Source organism: Homarus americanus, unplaced genomic scaffold (genome assembly GCF_018991925.1).
Source record: "Homarus americanus isolate GMGI-L3 unplaced genomic scaffold, GMGI_Hamer_2.0 scaffold25483, whole genome shotgun sequence".
Lineage (NCBI taxonomy): Eukaryota > Metazoa > Arthropoda > Malacostraca > Decapoda > Nephropidae > Homarus > Homarus americanus.
This window is the reverse complement of record NW_024726235.1, coordinates 1,954,853-1,967,559: the sequence shown is the minus strand read 5'-3', so window position 1 is coordinate 1,967,559 and position 12,707 is coordinate 1,954,853.

The window sequence follows — 12,707 nt, the reverse complement described above, 5'->3', positions numbered from 1 at the left end:
TAAGTTGTTTTTAATAACCAAACTGTAATAAATGACCCAGTGGAAGTCAAAAAGACATAAAATTTGGGGAAAATTGTGGGTTAATGAAACAAGGTGCAGTATATAAGTAATGACTAAGCAAGACAAACATTCATACTCACAAATGAACCTTGACCATCATGCTTGAGACAGTGTTGAGTTCCAATACTCGGTACTACGTGAATGAAGTGGACTTTGATAAAGGGCAGATACAATTTAATGGTTTTTTTTTTACTTGAGTAATATATTCAGAAGTTTATTAAATGAGGTGAATATATAACTCAAAGATAACTTGTTGATTAAAACTTAATACAGTACAGTATGCAGTTTATAATTATAGTAAATAATTCTGACATCCATTCAATATCTGATTTACCTTTGATTATTCCTGTGCTTCTTTTAAGATTGCATTTCACATAGTACATAAAACATTCCTTTCCTTGACACATGTAAAGTGTATAGCATTGTTAGCCTCCCTTTTCTTGTTCTGAGGGAGTGTATATCTAAGCCTGCTTCTATGTTTACTTGTCTGTTTTGCCTTTGTCTAAAAACCTGACTTTTCCTACATCTTAGGGACATGCATTTGTTTATCCCATCCTGAAGAAAGGTGACGACCATTTTAATCCTTATAGCTCTAACTTTATTTGTGATTGTCTCTAAAGTGTTTGAATCTTTTCTCAACTCTCATATCCTCAAGCTTCTCAAACCTAGCAATTTTATTTCTGAAGACCAGTAAGGTTTATGCTAATGTAAGATCCCCTGGTGATATAATTTATTTGAGTCAATAATGTCTGAGCATCTTCTCAAGGAGATTTTGGGGAATATTTTGTTGTAGACCCCAATACTGTACAGTACTACTGTATTTCAAAAAGTCTTTACAGTAATATGGTTTGGCAAATGGCTCTTGCTATTTCATTTTTGTAGTCACTGTTGGATCAACTCTCTAATGCAGTTCACTTTATTAAATTCCCTTCTTACTTCAAAATTTAATTCTTTCCCTTCTCTACAAAACTCTCAGTGCTCACTTACTGTATGTTTGCAGATACACAGTACCTTTTATAATTAATGGTACTATATGTCTTATGGTATGCACGTATGTCTGCAGTTACGTACATTGCACCTTTGCTCGACCTTTCCACAACATGTGCTTACCGACACTTTTTACTTGCTGCACATCTTTTGTTTTGTTATAATAGTTTCTTGTGAGAATTGGTCAAAGCTTCCTGCATTTACAGGGTACTGTACAGTATTGGGACCAAAACTTTCATTTTACCCTACAGTTGAAAGACCACTCCCTAGACACGTAAATCACCAAAGTCAGCCATGGCTGCCCCTCTACCTCCTCGCAATAATTTCACTCCTCATCTGTAATTACTACTTAAGTTCTGTGTGCAAGTGGATACCATAATCTAAGGTAAGAAACTTTTTAAATTATATTAAGCGTCTGCTCGTATTTCAACATTCTCTCGTTATTAGAGGTAACCCGAGGTAAAGATATTTTGGAGGGAATGATTTGGGATGTATACATTATTTCAGTTTATAACATGGATATGAATGTGAAATCAATGTTCACCAAACATACAGATTTTCAGGCACACATTATGTACACTAAGTCGGTGCTAACTGCATTGATTTCCTCTCACCAGGAGCGCTGGCTGCTCAACAAGCCTTTGTGTCACACAGTTACACTATGGACGTTAACTATTCCATTGTGGGTAATTGTAAAGGCTGTTACTTTCACACTATTGCTAAACATCAGAACTATATATGTTTGCATATATTTCCAAATAACTACAATCTTTCCATCTTAAAAAAGTAAATCTTACTCTATATAAAAAATTCTTACTCTTCTTTGTTATTTCCTACTCGTCCTGGCCGTGTTGAGGACATCTGTTTGTGACTTGAGTCTTATTTGTAAAAGAAAAAATATTACCTTGCAAAGGATTTTAAAGACATGAAAAATTTAAATTCAAATACAGGTGTACATTTATTTGACACTGCAGACTACAGTACTTCAGTTTTTATCATTCATAATACATTACTGGTAGTCAACATAGAAAGTACGGGTACTGCTGTATACTGGGTAATGCCACACTAAATTAAACAAAGTGACTAACTGCTGTATACATTGTTACCATTCATAAAGAAAAAATAATCAGTTTGACTCATACCCACTTTAGTAATAGAATTAATACCTATGGATGCATAACTGTATATACTACTATTTTATCTCCTCGCCATTGATAGTGTCAGTGAATATTTATCATGTCCATCCATCTCTTTATTTCCATCTTTTTCTTCATCCTGCCCAGTACAGTACTGGGATTCTCACTTGGGTTATCAACTCCTCTTACATTTTTTTCATGAAAGATTTTGAAACTTGGTAAATTTGTATTAAGGACATAGTGGATGATTTTTTATTTTTTCCAAAAAAATTTGACTCTGGAATTTAATGGGAGCAAACTATAATATATTTTATTAACATCCTGTGCAAAAGTTTGATCTTGAAAACAATAATTTTATTGTAAATAGGCCTTTACATCAGGCTTGACTCAAACTTGAGCAAAACTTTACCTCTCAGCTCTGACAGGCAAATTATGAATTTAGCTTGGGTATGTTTCTGTCACTCATGCAGATTGGGCAACCTTACTGTTTTCTGGTCATACCATTGGTTAACATATGAGTATGAATAAATAGTACAGTACTGTATTGCTGTTTATGGTTGTCTAGAATACATGTAATGACTAAATAGAACCTTGCCTTCATTGCATGCCACATCATATTTATTTATTCTTCCTGGAGTCAAGTTTTTTGGACAATAGAAAACTAATACATACAGTAATGTTAATACATGCAGGGCTGTGGAGTCGAAGACAAAACCTTCGACTCCGACTCCTCAAATTTTTATGCTTCCGACTCCGACTACTTGGCCTATTTGTAACAACTATTTCTACCATCCTAATTGCAATTTGTATGTTGTAACCTGCATAGGTAAAAAGTAAAACACCGTGGCTATACTGCTACAGCTTTATTAATGATCTGGACGATATTTAAGAACTACAAAAAGATGATAGGCTTGACTTTCAAAGTTTCAATCAAAAGAAAAATAAATTTATTAAGAATTCAAGATATTAACTAGAAAACACCATTTACATGTATATCTAAAAGTTCGATCTCAGCATATGAATTTTGTTTAAGCTCATAATCTGATGTGGATCTAAATGATGATCCTACAATTCCTTTTAAAGTAAAGTTATATATTTATGTACATTAAAGAAATGAATACCTTATTAAGGAAAATGGATAAACCTTACATGATTAAGTTATAAAATTAAATTTGCCTCAATCTCACCAAAAACAGGTTGTAGCTAATTGTTTTGTAGCCGAGAGCCTCTGTGCAGTTTTCAACGAAACAAAATTTGATATAATTCAAAATTTCAAATGGTAAAGAAGAGACTATCGTCCAAAATTATAGTGCTATACTGTGCCTGCTACAATAAATTCATAATAATGCTTATAAAATGGAAATAAATTCTTTTAATAATTTAAGAAAATTAGTGGGATCAGTGGAATCACTGCAATGAATATGCCTGAGTTCATATATTTGTTCTTAGGAACAGAATAGCTTCAGTCGGAGTCGGAGTCGGAGTCTGGACAATTTTACCGACTCCGACTCCACAAGCCGAAATTTCCTCCGACTCTTCGACTCCGACTCCGACTCCACAGCCCTGAATTAGGTACTCTTGAATGTGCTGCTTAAGGATCTGTTAACCAAAATTTGAAATCTTGATTATAACTTGTTCAAATGGCTTTTAGAAAATGTTCAAATGATTTTTAGAATATTTTAATTACTTTTGCAATGCTAATTACTCGCCACTTATGGGTTTTCGAGGTCATTTCTTGGTGCTTGTGTATTATTCTGGATGTACTTAAATATTTAGGCACATTAAATTTTAGCTCAGAGAGAAAAAGTATTTTTGGCCAAAAATCCTTTAAGGCTTTAGACTTACAATTTTTGTCATTTCGGCCAAAAAATGGATTTTGTTCAAAATTTCAGTATAGGTACTCCTGAATGTGCTGCTTAAGGATCTGTTAACCAAAATTTGATATCTTGATTATAACTTGTTCAAATGGCTTTTAGAAAATGTTCAAATGATTTTTAGAATATTTTAATTACTTTTGCAATGCTAATTACTCGCCACTTATGGGTTTTCGAGGTCATTTCTTGGTGCTTGTGTATTATTCTGGATGTACTTAAATAGTTAGGCACATTAAATTTTAGTTCAGAGAGAAAAAGTATTTTTGGCCAAAAATCCTTTAAGGCTTTAGACTTACAATTTTTGTCATTTCGGCCAAAAAATGGATTTTGTTCAAAATTTCAGTATAGGTACTCCTGAATGTGCTGCTTAAGGATCTGTTAACCAAAATTTGATATCTTGATTATAACTTGTTCAAATGGCTTTTAGAAAATGTTCAAATGATTTTTAGAATATTTTAATTACTTTTGCAATGCTAATTACTCGCCACTTATGGGTTTTCGAGGTCATTTCTTGGTGCTTGTGTATTATTCTGGATGTACTTAAATAGTTAGGCACATTAAATTTTAGTTCAGAGAGAAAAGTATTTTTGGCCAAAAATCGCTTTAAGGCTTGGAGACTTAATTTTTTCATTTCGGCCAAAAAATGGATTTTGTTCAAAATTTCAGTATAGGTACTCCTGAATGTGCTGCTTAAGGATCTGTTAACCAAAATTTGATATCTTGATTATAACTTGTTCAAATGGCTTTTAGAAAATGTTCAAATGAGTTTTAGAATATTTTAATTACTTTTGTAATGCTAATTACTCGCCACTTATGGGTTTTCGAGGTCATTTCTTGGTGCTTGTGTATTATTCTGGATGTACTTAAATAGTTAGGCACATTAAATTTTAGTTCAGAGAAAAAACGTATTTTTGGCCAAAAATCCTTTAAGGCTATAGACTTACAATTTTCGTCATTTCGGCCCAAAAATGGATTTTGTTCAAAATTTCAGTATAGGTACTCCTGAATGTGCTGCTTAAGGATCTGTTAACCAAAATTTGATATCTTGATTATAACTTGTTCAAATGGCTTTTAGAAAATGTTCAAATGATTTTTAGAATATTTTAATTACTTTTGCAATGCTAATTACTCGCCACTTATGGGTTTTCGAGGTCATTTCTTGGTGCTTGTGTATTATTCTGGATGTACTTAAATAGTTAGGCACATTAAATTTTAGTTCAGAGAGAAAACGTATTTTGGCCAAAAATCCTTTAAGGCTATAGACTTACAATTTTCGTCATTTCGGCCAAAAAATGGATTTTGTTCAAAATTTCAGTATAGGTACTCCTGAATGTGCTGCTTAAGGATCTGTTAACCAAAATTTGATATCTTGATTATAACTTGTTCAAATGGTTTTTAGAAAATGTTCAAATGATTTTTAGAATAATTTAATTACTTTTGCAATGCTAATTACTCGCCACTGATGCGTTTTCGAGGTCATTTCTTGGTGCTTGTGTATTATTCTGGATGTACTTAAATAGTTAGGCACATTAAATTTTAGTTCAGAGAGAAAAAGTATTTTTGGCCAATAATCCTTTAAGACTTTAGACTTACAATTTTTGTCATTTTCGGCCAAAAATGGATTTTGTTCAAAATTTCAAAAATTTCAGTATAGGTACTCCTGAATGTGCTGCTTAAGGATCTGTTAACCAAAATTTGATATCTTGATTATAACTTGTTCAAATGGCTTTTAGAAAATGTTCAAATGATTTTTAGAATATTTTAATTACTTTTGCAATGCTAATTACTCGCCACTTATGGGTTTTCGAGGTCATTTCTTGGTGCTTGTGTATTATTCTGGATGTACTTAAATAGTTAGGCATATAAAATTTTAGTTCAGAGAGAAAAAGTATTTTTGGCCAAAAATCCTTTAAGGCTTTAAACTTACAATTTTTGCCATTTCGGCCAAAAAATGGATTTTGTTCAAAATTTCAGTATAGGTACTCCTGAATGTGCTGCTTAAGGATCTTTTAACCAAAATTTGATATCTTGGTTATAACTTGTTCAAATGGCTTTTAGAATATGTTCAAATGATTTTTAGAATATTTTAATTACTTTTGCAATGCTAATTACTCGCCACTTATGGGTTTTCGAGGTCATTTCTTGGTGCTTGTGTATTATTCTGGATGTACTTAAATAGTTAGGCACATTAAATTTTAGCTCAGAGAGAAAACGTATTTTTGGCCAAAAATCCTTTAAGGCTTTAGACTTACAATTTTTGTCATTTTCGGCCAAAAAATGGATTTTGTTCAAAATTTCAGTATAGGTACTCCTGAATGTGCTGCTTAAGGATCTGTTAACCAAAATTTGATATCTTGATTATAACTTGTTCAAATGGCTTTTAGAAAATGTTCAAATGATTTTTAGAATATTTTAATTACTTGTGCAATGCTAATTACTCGCCTCTTATGGGTTTTCGGAGTCATTTCTTGGTGCTTGTGTATTATTCTGGATGTACTTAAATAGTTAGGCACATTAAATTTTAGTTCAGAGAGAAAACGTATTTTTGGCCAAAAATCCTTTAAGGCTTTAGACTTACAATTTTTGTCATTTTCGGCCAAAAAATGGATTTTGTTCAAAATTTCAGTATAGGTACTCCTGAATGTGCTGCTTAAGGATCTGTTAACCAAAATTTGATATCGTGATTATAACTTGTTAAAATGGCTTTTAAAAAATGTTCAAATGATTTTTAGAATATTTTAATTACTTTTGCAATGCTAATTACTCGCCACTTATGGGTTTTCGAGGTCATTTCTTGGTGCTTGTGTATTATTCTGGATGTACTTAAATAGTTAGGCACATTAAATTTTAGTTCAGAGAGAAAACGTATTTTTGGCCAAAAATCCTTTGAGGCTTTAGACTTACAATTTTTGTCATTTCGGCCAAAAAATGGATTTTGTTCAAAATTTCAGTATAGGTACTCCTGAATGTGCTGCTTAAGGATCTGTTAACCAAAATTTGATATCTTGATTATAACTTGTTCAAATGGCCTTTAGAAAATATTCAAATGATTTTTAGAATATTTTAATTACTTTTGCAATGCTAATTACTCACCACTTATGGGTTTTCGAGGTCATTTCTTGGTGCTTGTGTATTATTCTGGATGTACTTAAATAGTTAGGCACATTAAATTTTAGTTAAGAGAGAAAAAGTATTTTTGGCCAAAAATCCTTTAAGGCTTTAAACTTACAATTTTTGTCATTTTCGGCCAAAAAATGGATTTTGTTCAAAATTTCAGTATAGGTACCAGGACTGTGGAGTCGAAGACAAAACCTTCGACTCCGACTCCGACTCCTCAAATTTTTATGCTTCCGACTCCGACTCCGACTCCGACTCCTTGGCCTATTTGTAACAACTATTTCTACCATCCTAATTGTAATTTGTATGTTGTAACCTGCATAGGTAAAAAGTAAAACACCGTGGCTATACTGCTACAGCTTTATTAATGATCTGGACGATATTTAAGAACTACAAAAAGATGATAGGCTTGACTTTCAAAGTTTCAATCAAAAGAAAAATAAATTTATTAAGAATTCAAGATATTAACTAGAAAACACCATTTACATGTATATCTAAAAGTTCGATCTCAGCATATGAATTTTGTTTAAGCTCATAATCTGATGTGGATCTAAATGCTGATCCTACAATTCCTTTTAAAGTAAAGTTATATATTTATGTACATTAAAGAAATGAATTCCTCATTAAGGAAAATGGATAAACCTTACATGATTAAGTTATTAAATTAAATTTGCCTTAATCTCACCAAAAACAGGTTGTAGCTAATTGTTTTGTAGCTGAGAGCCTCTGTGCAGTTTTCAACGGAACAAAATTTGATATAATTCCATATTTCAAATGGTAAAGAAGAGACTATCGTCCAAAATTATAGTGCTATACTGTGCCTGCTACAATAAATTCATAATAATGCTTATAAAATGGAAATAAATTCTTTTAATAATTTAAGAAAATTAGTGGGATCAGTGGAATCACTGCAATGAATATGCCTGAGTTCATATATTTGTTCTTAGGAACAGAATAGCTTGAGTCGGAGTCGGAGTCTGGACAATTTTACCGACTCCGACTCCGACTCCACAAGCCGAAATTTCCTCCGACTCCTCGACTCCGACTCCGACTCCACAGCCCCTGAATTCAATTTTGAATGTGCCGCTTAAGGATCTGTTACAACCAAAATTTGAAATCTTGATTATAACTTGTTCAAAATGGTTTTGTGAAAATGTTCAAATGATTTTTAGAATATTTTAATTACTTCGTAATGCTAATTACTCGCCACTCTATGGGTTTCTAGGTCATTTCTTGGTGCTTGTGTATTATTCTGATGCAATTTAAATATTTAGGCACATTAACTCTTAGCTCAGAGAGAAAAGTATTTTTGGCCAAAAATCCTTTAAGGTTTTAGACTTACAATTTTTGTCATTTCTGGCCAAAAATGATTTTGTTCAAAAATTTCAGTATAGGTACTCCTGAATGTGCTAAGCTTAAGGATCTGTTAACCAAAATTTGATATCTTGATTATAACTTGTGGTTCAAATGGCTTTAGAAAATGTTCAAAATGATTTTTAGAATATTTTACTACTTTTGTGCAATGCTACTACTCGCCACTTATGGGTTTCTTTCGAGGTCATTTCTTGGTGCTTGTGTAATATTCTGATGTACTTAAATAGTTAGGCACATTAAATTTTAGTTCAGAGAGAAAACGCGTATTTTTGGCCAAAATCCTTTAAGGCTGTAGATCTTACAATTTTGTCATTTTCGCCAAAATGGATTTTGTTCAAAATTTCTGCATAGGTAATTCTGAATGTGCTGCTTAAGGATCTGTTAACCAAAATTTGATATCTTGATTATAACTTGTTCAAAATGGCTTTAGAAAATGTTCAAATGATTTTAGAATATTTTTAATTACTTTTGTAATGCTAATTACCTTCGCCACTTAAGTGGGTTTCGAGGTCATTTCTTGGTGCTTGTGTATTATTCTGATGTACTTAAATAGTTAGGCACATTTAAATTTTAGTTCAGAGAGAAAACCTATTTTTTGGCCAAAAATCCTTTAAGGCTTTAGACTTACAATTTTTTCGCATTTTCGGCCAAAAATGGATTTTAGTTCAAAAAATTTCAGTATGTGGGTACCCTGAATGTGCTGCTTAAGGATCTGTTAACCAAAAATTTGATATCTTGATTATAACTTGTTCAAATGGCTTTTTAGAAAATGTTCAAAATGATTTTTGTGAATATTTCACTACTTTGCAATGCTAATTACCACTTCTATGGGTTTTCGAGGTCATTTCTGGTGCTTGTGTATTATTCTGATGTACTTAAATAGTTAGGCACATTAAATTTTAGTTCAGAGAGAAAACGTATTTTGGCCAAAAAAATCCTTGCGCTTTAGACTCACAATTTTTGTCATTTCGGCCAAAAATGGATTTTGTTCAAAATTTCAGTATAGGTAATTCTGAATGTGCTGCTTAAGGATCTGTTAACCAAAATTTGATATCTTGATTATAACTTGTCTAAATGCTTTTAGAAAAACGTCTAAAATGATTTTTGTGAATATTTTAATTACTTTTTGTAATGCTAATTACCGCCAATTTAGGGGGTTTTCGGTGGGTCATTTCTTGGTGCTTGTGTATTATTCTGATGTTCTTAAATAGTTAGCGACAAATTTTAGCTCAGAGAGAAAAACGTATTTTTGGGCCAAAAATCCTTTAAGGCTTTAGACTTACAATTTTCGTCATTTCGGCCAAAAATGGATTTGTTCAAAATTTCAGTATAGGTACCCTGAATGTGCTGCTTTGCTGATCTGTTAACCAAAATTTGATATCTTTGATTTAAACTTGTTCAAAATGGCTTTTAGAAAATGTTCAAATGATTTTAGAATATTTTAATTACTTTGGTAAATGCTAATTACTCACAATTTATGGGTTTTATGTCATTTCTTGGTGCTTGTGTATTATTCTGATGCAATTTAAATAAGTTAGGCATATTAAATTTTAGTTCAGAGAGAAACGTATTTTTGGCCAAAACTGCAAGTTGTAGACTTACAATTTTTGTCATTTTCGCCAAAAATGGATTTTGTTCAAAATTTCAGTATATAGGTACTCCTGAATGTGCCAGTTAAGGATCTGTTAACCAAAAATTCTGATATCTTGATTATAACTTGTTTAAATGGCTTTTAGAAAACAAGTTCAAATGATTTCAGAATATTTTAATTACTTTGCAAAGTAATTACTCGCCACTTATGGGTTTTCGGAGGTCATTTTGGTGCTTGTGTATTATTCTGATGTACTTAAATAGTTAGGCACATTAGTTTTAGTTCAGAGAGAAAACGGGGCCAAAAATCCTTTTAAGGCTGTAGACTTTACAATTTTTCTCATTTTCGGCCAAAAAATGGATTTTGTTCAAAATTTCAGTAGTATAGGTAATTCTGAATGTGCTGCTTAAGGATCTGTTAACCAAAAATTTGATATCTTGATTATAACTTGTTTAAATGGTTTTTTAGAAAATGTTCAAATGATTTTAGAATATTTTAATTACTTTTGCAATGCTAATTACCTCACTCTATGGGTTTTCGAGGTCATTGGTGCTTGTGTGTATTATTCTGGATGTACTTAAATAGTTAGGGCACATTCAATTTTAGTTCGAGAGAAACGTGATTTTTGGCCAAAACTTTTTGTTGTAGACTTACAATTTTGTCATTTTCGGCCAAAAATGGATTTTGTTCAAAATTTCTGTATAGGTACTGGGGCTGTGAGTCAAGACAAACCTTCTGACCTCACTCCCTCAAATTTTTATGCTTCCGACCACTCCTTGGCCTATTTGTAACAACTATTTCTACCATCCTAATTGTAATTTGTATGTTGTAACGTGCATAGGTAAAAAGTAAAACACCTTGGCTATACTGCTACAGCTTTATTAATGATCTGGACGATATTTAAGAACTACAAAAGATGATAGGCTTGACTTTCAAAAGTTTCAATCAAAAGAAAAAATAAATTTTATTAAGAATTCAAGATATTAACTAGAAAACACCTACATTTAAGCATGTATATCTAAAAGTTCGATCTCAGCATATGAATTTTGTTTAAGCTCATATAATCTGATGTGGATCTAAAATGATGATCCTACAATTCCTTTTAAAGTAAAGTTATATATTTATGTACATTAAAGAAAATGAATACCTTATTAAGGAAAATGGATGTAAACCTTTTACATGATTAAGTTAGTTAAATTAAATTTGCCTTTAATCTCAATTCAAAAACAGGTTGTAGCTAATTGTTTTGCAGTCGAGAGCCTCTGTGCAATTTTCAACGAAACAAAATTTGGATATAATTCAAAAATTTCAAATGGTAAAGAAGAGACTATCGTCCAAAAATTATAGTGCTATACTGTGTCGCTACAATAAATTCATAATAATGCTTTATAAAATGGAAATAAATTCTTTTAATAATTTAAGAAAATTAGTGGGATCAGTGGAATCACTGCAAATGGTGAATATGCCTGAGTCTGCTATATTTGTTCTTAGGAACAGAATAGTGCTTTCAGTCGGAGTCGGAGTCTGACAATTTTACCGACCCCACTCCACAAGCCGAATTTCCTCCACCTCCCACCTACTGCAGCCCCGAATACATGCTGACGAAGTACTCTCTTTAGCCCTGCATTAGGTGCCTTTTATTTTTATTTTTATTCATCATTTCTCCAATTTATCAGCTTGCTAGCCATTCATAGGTGGTTGGCTATCTCTCCATTATTAGTACAGGAGGAAAAACCGTGAGTTCAGGGAAACCTGTGATGTTTGGAAGGGTCAAGCAAGACTCTCAACCTTGACATAATGGTGGGGATTTGGCGTATGTATCCCTTCCTCAGGATATTTCTTGATCTGCCCCTGTATTTTTATCAATTCATGTACAGCATTTTAATGCTAGTTCGAGGAAGACTTTTTGATGGAGAAGGATTGAAAGGACAGTTGACACTTGCTAGTGGTCTAGGGAACTTGCTTGTTGATTAAGGAACTCATCTCTTAATAGATTCTGGTTATGCCCTTGTAATTTTATAAAATTTGGTATGAATATTTAATGTAGAAAAACTTGTTTTTATCTTGCAAAAATATGGGCACATCTCTTTAAATCTAAAAAAAAAATTTCCTCCACTTCTATACCTAAATGGTACATCAAGGGAGCCTGAAACATCAAGACAGGGAGGAAATGGTGTGAAGCAAAACTATGGAAGAGAAAACAAATAACACTCCACACACATTTCCTGATACAGGGTATCCTTAACTAAAATATGTAGAGTGAATCCTGAGCTCCAATTTAAAGTAGTGTACACGCTTTATATTAAGTTCTGTTTTTACTAGATTATCAGACTCATTCATATTAACATTTCCTCAAATAAAACAACTTCTCTATGCAAGATACCTCAATTTTATAGCATACTCCTAATTTAATCCTGTTAACCCCACAAATTCAATAATATCATCTGCCCATTATTAAACAAATGTGATGTTTACATATTTGCACTCCTGCGTCACAGTTGTTGTTGGGAGGCAGGTTCACCAAAGCACAATTGGGGAGACTGGGAGCCAACAAAAATAATATGTTGG